Source organism: Amblyraja radiata, chromosome 5, assembly GCF_010909765.2.
Source record: "Amblyraja radiata isolate CabotCenter1 chromosome 5, sAmbRad1.1.pri, whole genome shotgun sequence".
NCBI lineage: Eukaryota > Metazoa > Chordata > Chondrichthyes > Rajiformes > Rajidae > Amblyraja > Amblyraja radiata.
Window position 1 is genome coordinate 24,045,338 of NC_045960.1, and position 10,896 is coordinate 24,056,233.

General features: G+C 46.6%; 1 non-coding gene across 1 annotated transcript; it reads left to right on the plus strand.

Annotated features, from left to right (window-relative positions):
• Positions 1–9,088: 9,088 nt before the first annotated feature.
• Positions 9,089–9,280, plus strand: LOC116973839. The gene has a single exon (XR_004412147.1). It is a non-coding gene; the product is annotated as a U2 spliceosomal RNA (small nuclear RNA).
• Positions 9,281–10,896: the final 1,616 nt, after the last annotated feature.

The following is a 10,896-nucleotide window of genomic DNA, read 5'->3' on the forward strand; positions in this document are numbered from 1 at the left end:
ACTCCAACAACATCATTCCGTGGACTTTAGACGTTAGACTTTGGACCTTATAGATGCAGCATTGAAACAGGCCCTATGGTCCACTGACACCAATGGTTCAATGGGCCTTTGTTGTCACTTATGCACAGCACGGTGAAATTATTTTCCTCAACCCACAAATACGCATCCGCCATATTTTGGCGAGGTTTACAAAGAAAAAGTAAAAGTCCAAAGTCCGGTCCACATCTTGGAAGTAGTGGTGCAACCTAAGCACAACGATACTCCTTCTATTTACACCTTAGACTTTCAGAGAGTTCAGAGAAACAGGACTGAAACAGGCCCTTCGGCCCACCGAGTCCCCAACGACCAGCGATCCCATCGTACACTAGCACTATCCTACATACTAGAGACAATTTACAAATTTAACAAAGCCAACTAATCTACAAACCTGTACGTCTATGGAATGTGGGAGGAAACCGGGGCACCCAAAGAAAACCCACGTGGTCACAGGGTGAACGTACAAACTCCGTTTAGACAGTACCTGCAGTCAGGATCCCCTTTCCTGATGCCGCCTGACCCTCTGCGTTCCTCCAGCAGGTTGCATTTTGCTCGTGCAGTTTCTTACAAATATTTCTCATGGTGAACAGATTTTTGGGTTATAAGAACAGGAAGGAAAGAGGTGTAGAGGTCTAGATCAGATCAGCTACAGACTGACCAAAGGATGGGGGAGGCTTTATTCCTCCTGCACCTTATGTTATGTTCACAGAGAAGATTTACGAGGATGTTGCCGGGACTCAAGGGTCCGAGCTATAGGGAGAGGTTGTGTCGGCTGGGACTCTATTCCTTGGAGCATAGGAGGATGAGGGGTGATCTTATAGAAGTATAACAAAATCATGAGAGGAATAGATTGAGTAGATGCAAATCTTTCGCAGAGTAGGGGAATCGAGGACTGGAGGACACAGGTTTAAGGTGAAGGGCAACAGATTTAATAGGAATATTAGGGCTATCTTTTTCACACAAAGGGTGGTGGGTGTGTGGAACAAGCTGCCAGCTCGAGGAGGAATATAGCCATGTGGAAAAGCCTTCCCCATCATTTAGTCAGTCTGTTGGAACCTGAGTCAACTGATACGCACTGTAAATTCTCCGTAAGCGAATGCAAAATTCTGGGAGGTGGATGCTTCCATTCTTTTCATTTTGTAGAACATTCCACGCCAATCTGGCTGGCTTTAAACAACCTGGAAGTTTGTAACTGAATGGGAATAACATCAATGCAATGTAATGAAGTGGAACTTTTACGATTATACGGCTTCCAACAGCTATTACAGACCATAACACTCATCTCTAATTAAAAGCCAAATGGCACTGTGACATGTTCTGCTGGTATGGTGAAAAATAAACCATTAGTTTAGTTTAGTTTAGTTTAGAGATACAGCACGGAAACAGGCCCTTCGGCACACCGAGTCCGCACCGACCAGCGACCCCCCGCACATTAACACTATCCTACACACACTAGGGACAATTTACATTTAAACCAAGCCAATTAACCTGCAAACCTGTATGTCTTTGAAGTGTGGGAGGAATCCGAAGATCTCGGAGAAAACCCACACGGCCACAGGGAGAACGTACAAACTCCGTACAGACATCACCCATATTCGGAATCGAACCTGGGTGTCTGGCGCTGTAAGTGCTGTAAGGCAGTAACTCTACCGCTGCGCCACCATGCCGCCCAATTAAGAAGGGAGGAAACGTGATATTTTTTTCAGGATTATAGCCCATAGATTACGCTTCCATTGCACGTTTTTAATATTAATGATTTGTCGGCTGTAGGTTTTTAATCACCATTGTCCTCAATAAAATGTGTTTCTTTGACAGACATCCAGCAAATTTCAAATATTTTCTGCTTTCAGTTTAGAATTGAAGCCCAGTTTTTCCTCTGTGCTGCTTAAGACATACCAAGCCTCCCTTCACACATCCGTGATCGCGTGTCCCTGGAGAGGGAGCATGTGGTGTCCACGGGAACTCTGGAGGCCTTCCGTGAATGCTAGTCACCGCGGAGAGCAAGTGTATTGTGGATAAGGTTGACAACATTGTAATTTAACATCCTTAGTTTAGTTTAGTATTGAGATACAGCGCAGAAACAGGCCCTTCAGCCCACCGTGTCCGCGCCCGCCAGCGATCCCCGCATGCTAACACTATCGTGCACACACTAGGGACAATTCTTTACCATTTTACCAAGTCAATTTTCCTACAAACATCTTTGGAATGTGGGAGGAAGCCGAAGACCTCGGAAAAAGCAGGGAGAATGTACAAACTCCATACAGGCAGCACCCATAGTCAGGATCGAACCCAGGTCTCTGCTGCTGTACAACCACTGTGCCACCATACCACCCTGTTTGATTGTTGCTTGCAGACAGCCAGTGGCCGTCTTAATCTTTTTAGTACTGTGTACTGTGATTAATTGAATAAAAGCTCCTTGTTAAAGAAGGGAAAGAAGAACGAAAATCGGGCCTCCCTTACCTGATGTTTAATTGGAGTTATTGTTAAACCACTGTTGGCTTTCTTTGCTTGATTTTATACATTTTCTTTCCAGTTAATAAATTGTCAATGTTGTCTGATATCTTGGCAAGAAATTGTATTCAATACTTGATCAGCACAGTTTAAGATGGGTTTTTCCAATATTTCAGATTTCCAATTTGTTTTTTGAAGCTTTAGTTAAGTGGTAGCTGATGTTGTCCTCTCTTGTAACGAGGGGAAGGGAAGGAGTTCTGGCAGAGGTTTTTCAAATTATGACAGGTATGGACAGAATGGAGAGAAACATTCCCCATTGATTATGGAATGGAAGACTTTATTGTCACACATGACTAGGCACGGTGTCATTCTTTGCTTGCATACACAATGTATACAAATAACGGCCACCTACGGCGCTGACAAAGATACAAAGCACGCTGGCTCCTCCTTTTGTTCTCTCCACCCACCAAAGCAGTTCCCCCATGCTGGGTTCCCATTGTCCTTTGTACTCTCCCCTCCCTCACGGTGGTCCCCCCACACTCTCATCGTCCGTCGATCGCGGGTCACCACCGCCACGGAGGCCCCTCCGCCGCGAGGTCTCACCGCTGACGATGAGGCTCCACCGCTGACGATGAGGCTCCACCGCTGACGATGAGGCTCCACCGCTGCAGCTGCCCCACTTCACGTGTCCGCCATCGTCGCCCGCTGCACCGGCCTCCCCACAACGCTGCCGGATCCTCTCCTGAGGCCTGGGCTCCATCGATACGGGCTCCCACCCGCGAGGCGATTCTCCTCCCACCAACCCGCGGGGCCCCGGCAGGGTTCCGACCAGGGCATCTCTGCGACCATCCGGGAGCCATCGAGACCACGGCGCCTCAACAATGGCCTCCGGCTGCTTTCCCAGTCCACAGCCACGCCTCCGGTGGGAAGCCGATTAGTACGGTTGTCAAAGGTTTTGGGGAGAAGGCAGGAGAATGGGGTTAGGAGGGAGAGATAGATCAGCCATGATTGAATGGCGGAGTACACTTGATGGCCAAATGGCCTAAGTCTACTATCACATGATCTTATCTAATCTGTGCGCTGTGGATGGCTTGATTGTAATCATGCATTGTCTTTCCACTGACTGGTTAGCACGCAACAAAGGCTTTTCACTGTGCCTCAGTACACATGACAATAAACTAAACTCAACTCAAGTCAGCGGCTCAGGCAGCATCTCTGGAGAAAAGGAATAGGTGACATTCCGGATTGTGTTTGAAGAAAGGCTCGGACCCGGAGCATCACCTATTCCTTCTCTGAGTGATTACAGGTGTCAGAGGTTATGGGGAGAAGGCAGGAGATTGGAGTTAGGAGGGAGAGATTGAATGGCAGAGTGGACTTGAGGGGCCGAATGGACTACCTCTACTCCTATTTTTTATGACATTATGACCTTATGACTCCAGCATTTTATGTCTATCTTCGGGGTCAAGAACTAGTGGGCATAGAATGAGGGTTATTTACAAAGAGCCATGATTGCCATGAAGGAAATCTTGTTAATGCAACCAGTGGTTAGGGTCAGGAATGCACTGCCGTGGGATTTGGTGGAAACAGGTGCAATCGTAGCATTCAAAAGAGAACTGGCTAATTATCTGAGATGAAGCAATTTGCAGGATTGATGGGGCAGACAAGTGGGAATAGTTGGATTGCTCTTTTATTTAACTTGTACTGTCTTCATATGCTGAATGACCCCAATCATGCTGTTACCATTCAGCAGTTGGAGCAGAGGTGGAGTTGCTGCCTTACAGTGCTTACAGCGCCAGGGACTCGTGTTCAATCCGACTGTGAGGCTGTCCGTACAGAGTTTCTACGTTCTCCCCATGACCTCATAGGTTTTCTCCAAGATCTTCGGTTCTCTCCCACACTCCCAAGATGTACAGGTTTTTGTAGGTTAATTGGCTTGGAATAAATGTGAAATTATCCCTAGAGTGTGTAGGATAGTGTTAACGTACTGGGGTTGGTGCTGTATCTCTAAAACTACAAAAAACAAAACTATTATTAGTTTCGAGATACAGTGTGGAAACATGCCCTTCGGCTCTCCGAGTCTGTGCTGACCAGTGATCACCCATACACTAGTTCTATGTCCTACACTCTGGGGACAATTTATAGAAGTCAATTAACCTACAAACCTGCACGCGATCTGGGATGTGGGAGGCAGCAGGAGCACATGGAGAAAACCCACGTGGTCACAGGGAGAACGTACAAACTCCATACAGACAGCACCCCTGGTCAGGATCGAACCCGGGTCTCTGTCATTGTAAGGGAGTAAGTCTATTGCTGAGCCATCGTGCCACAGTTGCACATCTAATCCACTGGTAAAATCAGTTTTTTGTACTTGATTCCCAAAATGACAGCGAATTTGGAGACATTAAGCAACTAGTTAATCTATGTAATAAAATGTAATAATCAGAACAGCATTAAGGGAGTCTTGATATTGTCTGAACAAAATGAAAGGTCTTTTAAATCAGTGGTGAATGTGGAATAATGCCCAGGTATCTGATGGTAAGCATTACAAAGTATCTGCAGCTATTAAAGGAAAGAAAGTTACGTTGAAACAAAAAAGATTTTGCAGACAGTGACTTGTTAAAAAAAAATTTAAGAGCCTTTTCTTAATAATAGATGTTTTTATTTTACATTGTCATGTGGATAAACTGACGAGTTTACAATAAGAGAATACCTTTTGCCAATCAGTAATTTATGGGGTCATAATATTGTGTCATCCAAACTCATAAAAACTTCTGAATCAGAGCATACTTCAGGGAGGTAATTGCTGTAAAGCTAAAATAACAGGATCTTAGTAGAGAGCCTTGGGGAATGATCAGACATTCAGTGCTGACATCAGGTACATTCATAACGTTCACAACTGTGTACCGAGCAAAGCTCATAGCCCGAGAGTCTCTCTTCCACCAAATCTTAGGTTACTTCAGTTTAGAGATACAGCGTGGGAATGGACCCTTCGGCCCACCGAGTCCGAGCCTACCAGCGATCCCCACACACTAACTCTATCCTACACACACTAGAGCCAATTTACAATTATACCAAGCCAATTAGCTTACAAACCTGTACATCTTTGGAGTGTGGGAGGAAACCGAAGCACCTGGAGAAAGCCCACGTGGTCACAGGGAGAAAGCTCAAACTCCATACCGGCACCACCGGTAGTCAGTATAAAACCTGCGTCCCCGGCACTGTACGCCTGCAACTCTACCGCTACTGCACCATCGTGCCGCCCTCAATCTTACATGTATTTTGTGCACAATGAATACAAACACAAATTAGTTGGATAATTCCATTGATTTTCTTGTAAACATAAGAAGGAAGACATTTAAAGTACACTCTACTGAACTTTATCTCGCACTAAACATGACTCCATTTATCAGGCATCTGTAAACTGGATGGCTCGATTGTAATTATATATTGTCCTTCTGCTGACTGGTTAGCACGCAACAAAAGCGTTTTCACTGTACCTCGATACACATGACAATAAACTAAACTAAACTAAGAGAAAACTAAACTATCTATATCTCATGGATGGCAGATTCTACAGTGGTGAAAAAGCGTGGGGTTGAATGAAGGGAGTAACTGATGTTTTTTTGGAGATGTGCCACCTATCCATGTTCACCAGAAATGCTGGCTGACCTATTCAGTTATTCCAGCAGGCGGCCCCCCACTAGTTCCCCTCTTCATTCTGGGCAACCCCCCCTGCCGGGTAGCTCTTGGCTACAAGGTGTCCTTCCTCGATCTCGGCGGTTGCTCGCGGGTCCCGCCGGCAGCGGTGACTAAGGGCTGAGATCAGGGTCCACGGTGGGTGAGCCGGGTCCACACCATCCTCGGTGAGCGAGTCCTCGATCCTGCTGGTGGGATTGGCCCTGGCTCACCGGGATACTCCAGGATAAACATAGAAACATAGAAAATGGGTGCAGAAGTAGGCCATTCGGCTCTTCGAGCCTGCACCTCCATTCAATATGATCATGGCTGATCATCCACAATCAGTACCCTGTTTCTGCTTTCGCCCGAAGAACTAAATCTAACTCTCTCTTGAATAAAAACATCAAGTGAATTGGCCTCCACTGCCTTCTGTGGGGAAGAATTCCACCGATTCACAACTCTCTGGGTGATTTTTTCTTCTTCATCTCAGTTCTAAATGGCCTGTATTCTTAATCTGTGACCCCTGGTTCTGGACTCCCCCAACATTGGGAACATGTCCAAAATCAGGCGGAGGATACTCTTGGAGTTACAATGTGGAAGAATTTGAAAAAGACGACAGATCAAGCAGATATGCCTTAAAGCAGCGTAAGGTGACAATGCCTCCCAAATCAAATAGGGAGGACCTGGATTATTAAAATGAATTGCTGTTCTTCGAAGCAACATTGTAGAGGTAGGGAAAACAAGATGAAGACAATTTTTAAGTCTGATTTAAACAAAAATGATCATTTTACTTCGGAGTCACGTGAGTGACTACGTGAAGAACCCGCTCAGTGCGCAGGCGCGGCATTACGCCAGCAGTGCAACAGCGGCAGCGGGAGCTAGGCACTCCCGCAACAGATGAAACGGACCGTCAGGTGAGTATCCTGAGGTCGGGTTTCTTTTACAGGGGAGCCCCTTTTTCTGCTTGTGTTTTACAGGCAGAGAAAAAGGCTCTGGAACAAAACTGTCCCCCGTTCGAGGAGGAACGTTTCCCGTCGGGGGGGAAGGGGGGCAGCAACAGGCGGTAGGAGCGACCCGGTGTTCCTCTATTCCCCGACACCGTGCCGAGCCCAGCCCGCTAGCGGGCTGGATGTATAGCCACCCGAAGAGGCATCCGGCAGGTGTTCCCGATTTGGGACGGGACGTCTCTCCACCCGCACGGGGGGGAGAGAGAGCCGCCTGAGCCGCTGGAGCGGCTCTCGGAGCAGGTGCCTGCGAGACGCGCTGCTTGAGGGGCGCTCTCGCTACTACAAGGCACAAAAGCTCCAGAAGAAGGCGGTAGGAACATTTAACCGGGCGTTCCGCTATCCCCACACCGCGCCGAAGCCAGTCCCGCTAGTGCCTGAGCTGCGGGCTGGATGTCTAGCCATCCGAAGAGGCATCCGGCCGGTGGCTTCCGACTTGTCGGAGGGGACGTCTCTCCACCCGCAGGGAGAGAGACAGCCGCCTGAGCCGCTGGAGCGGCTCCTGGAGCAGGAGCTCCTGCGAGACACGCTACGTGAGGGGCAGTCTCGCTGGAGGGTTCAGGCATACCCTCCACAGTGCCTAGGCACTGCCCATCGCTTCCTCCTTAGTGTGGTTAGCTTTGGGGTGACCAGTGGCTGGGCTGGTCATGAAGAGGGGTCACTGGCTGAACAATATCGGGAGTATGCTTGAGGTACAGGATCAGGAAGAGCTGCTGGGTGTGGCCGCTATGTGGCTCCACCACTAGCGAGATGGCTTTTCAGTCTCAACTGATGGCCAGCTTACTACCTGTCTTTTCCAAAAAACCTCTCCGAGACAGGTAGCCATGAGGCGTTGGTTTTATCACGCCTCCCCTAAATTGCATTTACTCAAAGTGCCCGCCATTATTGGGGGATACATTGAGCAGCGCGTTTAACCTAAATATTTTTAAATGCATTTGGTACCCTGACGTCGGCTATCATGTCCACCTGCTCATTCCAGAAGGGCAGGGTAGTATGGCAAAACACCTGACCCTACTGTTCAACGGTATACCTCATAACTTCTGAAATGAACTCACAAACCTGCCCTCAATCTATGAAATTAACAGGACTATGAGAACGCCGACCTCATAAGCACAGATCCTGCTACCTGGCACTTACCAAACCAGTCCTAAAAAACTGGACGAAGTGTTCAAACTATTCGGCACAAGAGGGCAGAGTCTGGAATGAGCACCACACTAAACCAGACAGCAGTACCTCTACGTGTCCACCAGGGGCGTCTGCCTCATGGTACTGGTGAAAGCTCGGGGCCTGCATGCCAAACCTGTAGCATTTTAGGCCACGGCCCAGAGCAGGCCCCAGGGGAAAATGTGCCACCCCCCAACAAACATCGTCCCTACAAAAACAAGGAACCAGAAACCGAAGAAAACAACAATGAAGACAGATAAGTATGGTTCCTACCATCACATAAAGGTTAAGGGTTGTACTAACAAGGGGTGGATGAATCACGCCTGGTTAGGAGGCTATCACTCTTGGTAGTTATATACCAAAAAATAAATACAAGGGGAATAGAATTAATATCTTGCCACCAATTCAGCAAGCACCCCAAGTGGTCTACCCTCCCACGATGGTGAATGTCGCACCATCGTTGATAAACCACTTGAGTATTTCACCAGGTATACCCATTCATGGGATTTGTAACTACTACCATGGATCCAAGGATACTTTATGGTAGACATCGACCTTGAAGATGCACACTATTCAGTACCTTCTCATATAAGTTTCGGATATACCGCAATTACCTGGATGGAGTAACCATGATGAGCGTTGCGGCATTTAAGTCAAAGTTATCCAGAATCAACTAGCCCTGACACTTAGAAACATTCCGTCATGGCATGTCTATATATTAACGACAAACTATCCTTGGATACAGCTTTAGCTGCATCGCTTCTCGGCCTTTTGGCTAAGATCAAGTGTAGTATCTGTTCTTATCAGTTTAATAATCTGATACGTCCCTTATCTAGGGACCATATATTAAATTGAATTTTGGAACAGGGAGATGGAATAGGGGCTTGCTCCGTCCACTCCACGCATCGACCCAGTATTGCAGTGCCTCTGGGAATGGTGCACAAAATATATATCCAGATATTTACGTTGACCATCCACAACGTTGTTATCTGGTATTCATTAAGACTATCAGTCATGGTGCATTAACCACCAATCAACTACGTGGCAAAGTAATTGGGATATAGCAGCATTACCAGCTACTGAACTTTGTACCTTTCCTATGAGCTGAGATACTAGTGTTCAAAACTATCTCCATACCTGTAATATGGGGGCAAATGGATTAATCTGTAGTGTTATCATGGAATTTATCGGCAGGAAGGATTATGGTTGTACACTTCCACCTGTTTTGAGTAACATCTTATGTGTCCTGATGTGTTACTGAGCTTGTAATACTTAATGCCAATATGAATTGACTTAAACATGTTATATATTAACTTACTTAATTCTAGTGAAGCATTTGCTCAGTAATCCACCAAATTTGCATGTTCGTTTATAAGATAACAACATCAGTGGTGGCATATACCAAACCACTTGGGCGGAGAACATCGATATTAGGGGACAATTTATTAACAATTGGTAACCGTATGTCGTCAAACATGTTTGACCATCAGTAACTCACCTATCAGGTGAGCTAAATACTGTAAACATACATTTAAACCAAAAATATTTGCTGAAATCACTAAGCAATATGGACACCAGATATCGATTCCTTATATCCAATTAAATCACCACGTACTAATTTACGTCACATGAAACCAATCTCAAGGCAGCGGCAATGGAGACATTCCCGCGTATTGAGGGGTGGGGGGAACCTAATCTCTATGTGTTCCTTTCCTTCTACCTCTTCAATAGGTACTACGGCTTCATCAGTCGGATACTACGCAAATTACAGTGGACCAAGTCCACAAGCATGGTTCCCAGTGATCCTCGACATGGTCGTTAAAAGAATTGCAGAATTGGGAAGACCATTGCTGTGCTTGGATCAGGAGCACTATCAACCTGATGACAGCATTTCGTCGCATATCCTAGGGAACATACCTGAGGAGCATCAAGAAATGGTACACTGTTTCCAAAACAGGAATTACACATTCAACTATAACAAAAAACTGTACTGGAGCTCCTGGCAGGTCTTCACCACAATGAAGGACATGTTCTGTTAGCCTACTCAACTTGGGTACCGCTCACTGGTGATCAGATACAGGAGAGGTATATCAATCCATTCCCCAGAAATAGGTACACCCAAATTGGGATGTCAGTGAAATCCTGACATACCTTAGGGGATGATCACCAGCCAGGTCACTCACCCTGGAACAGCCTACCCTGAAGATGGACATGCTGGTGGCCTTACATCAACACAAAGAGCCAGCTCTCCCATCTACTGCGATGGGACAACATGGTTATAACACCAGATAGTGTCACATGCCCATTCAAGGGTTGGCCAAACAGAACAGACCAGGAACATCAGGTCCAGTCATGAAATTCCGGGCATACCCACCTGAACCACGTTTTATGTGTCATGACCCACTTAGAGATCGACACAATAAGGAATACCGAGGGAGAGGAAAAAGCCTTATGGGTCAGCCACAGGAAACCTCATGGTCGGGTGACGAGCTAAACTATCTCTAGTGGCTCAAGCAGGTACTGGGAGTTGCTGGAGTAAATACTAACGTGTATAAAATCTTAT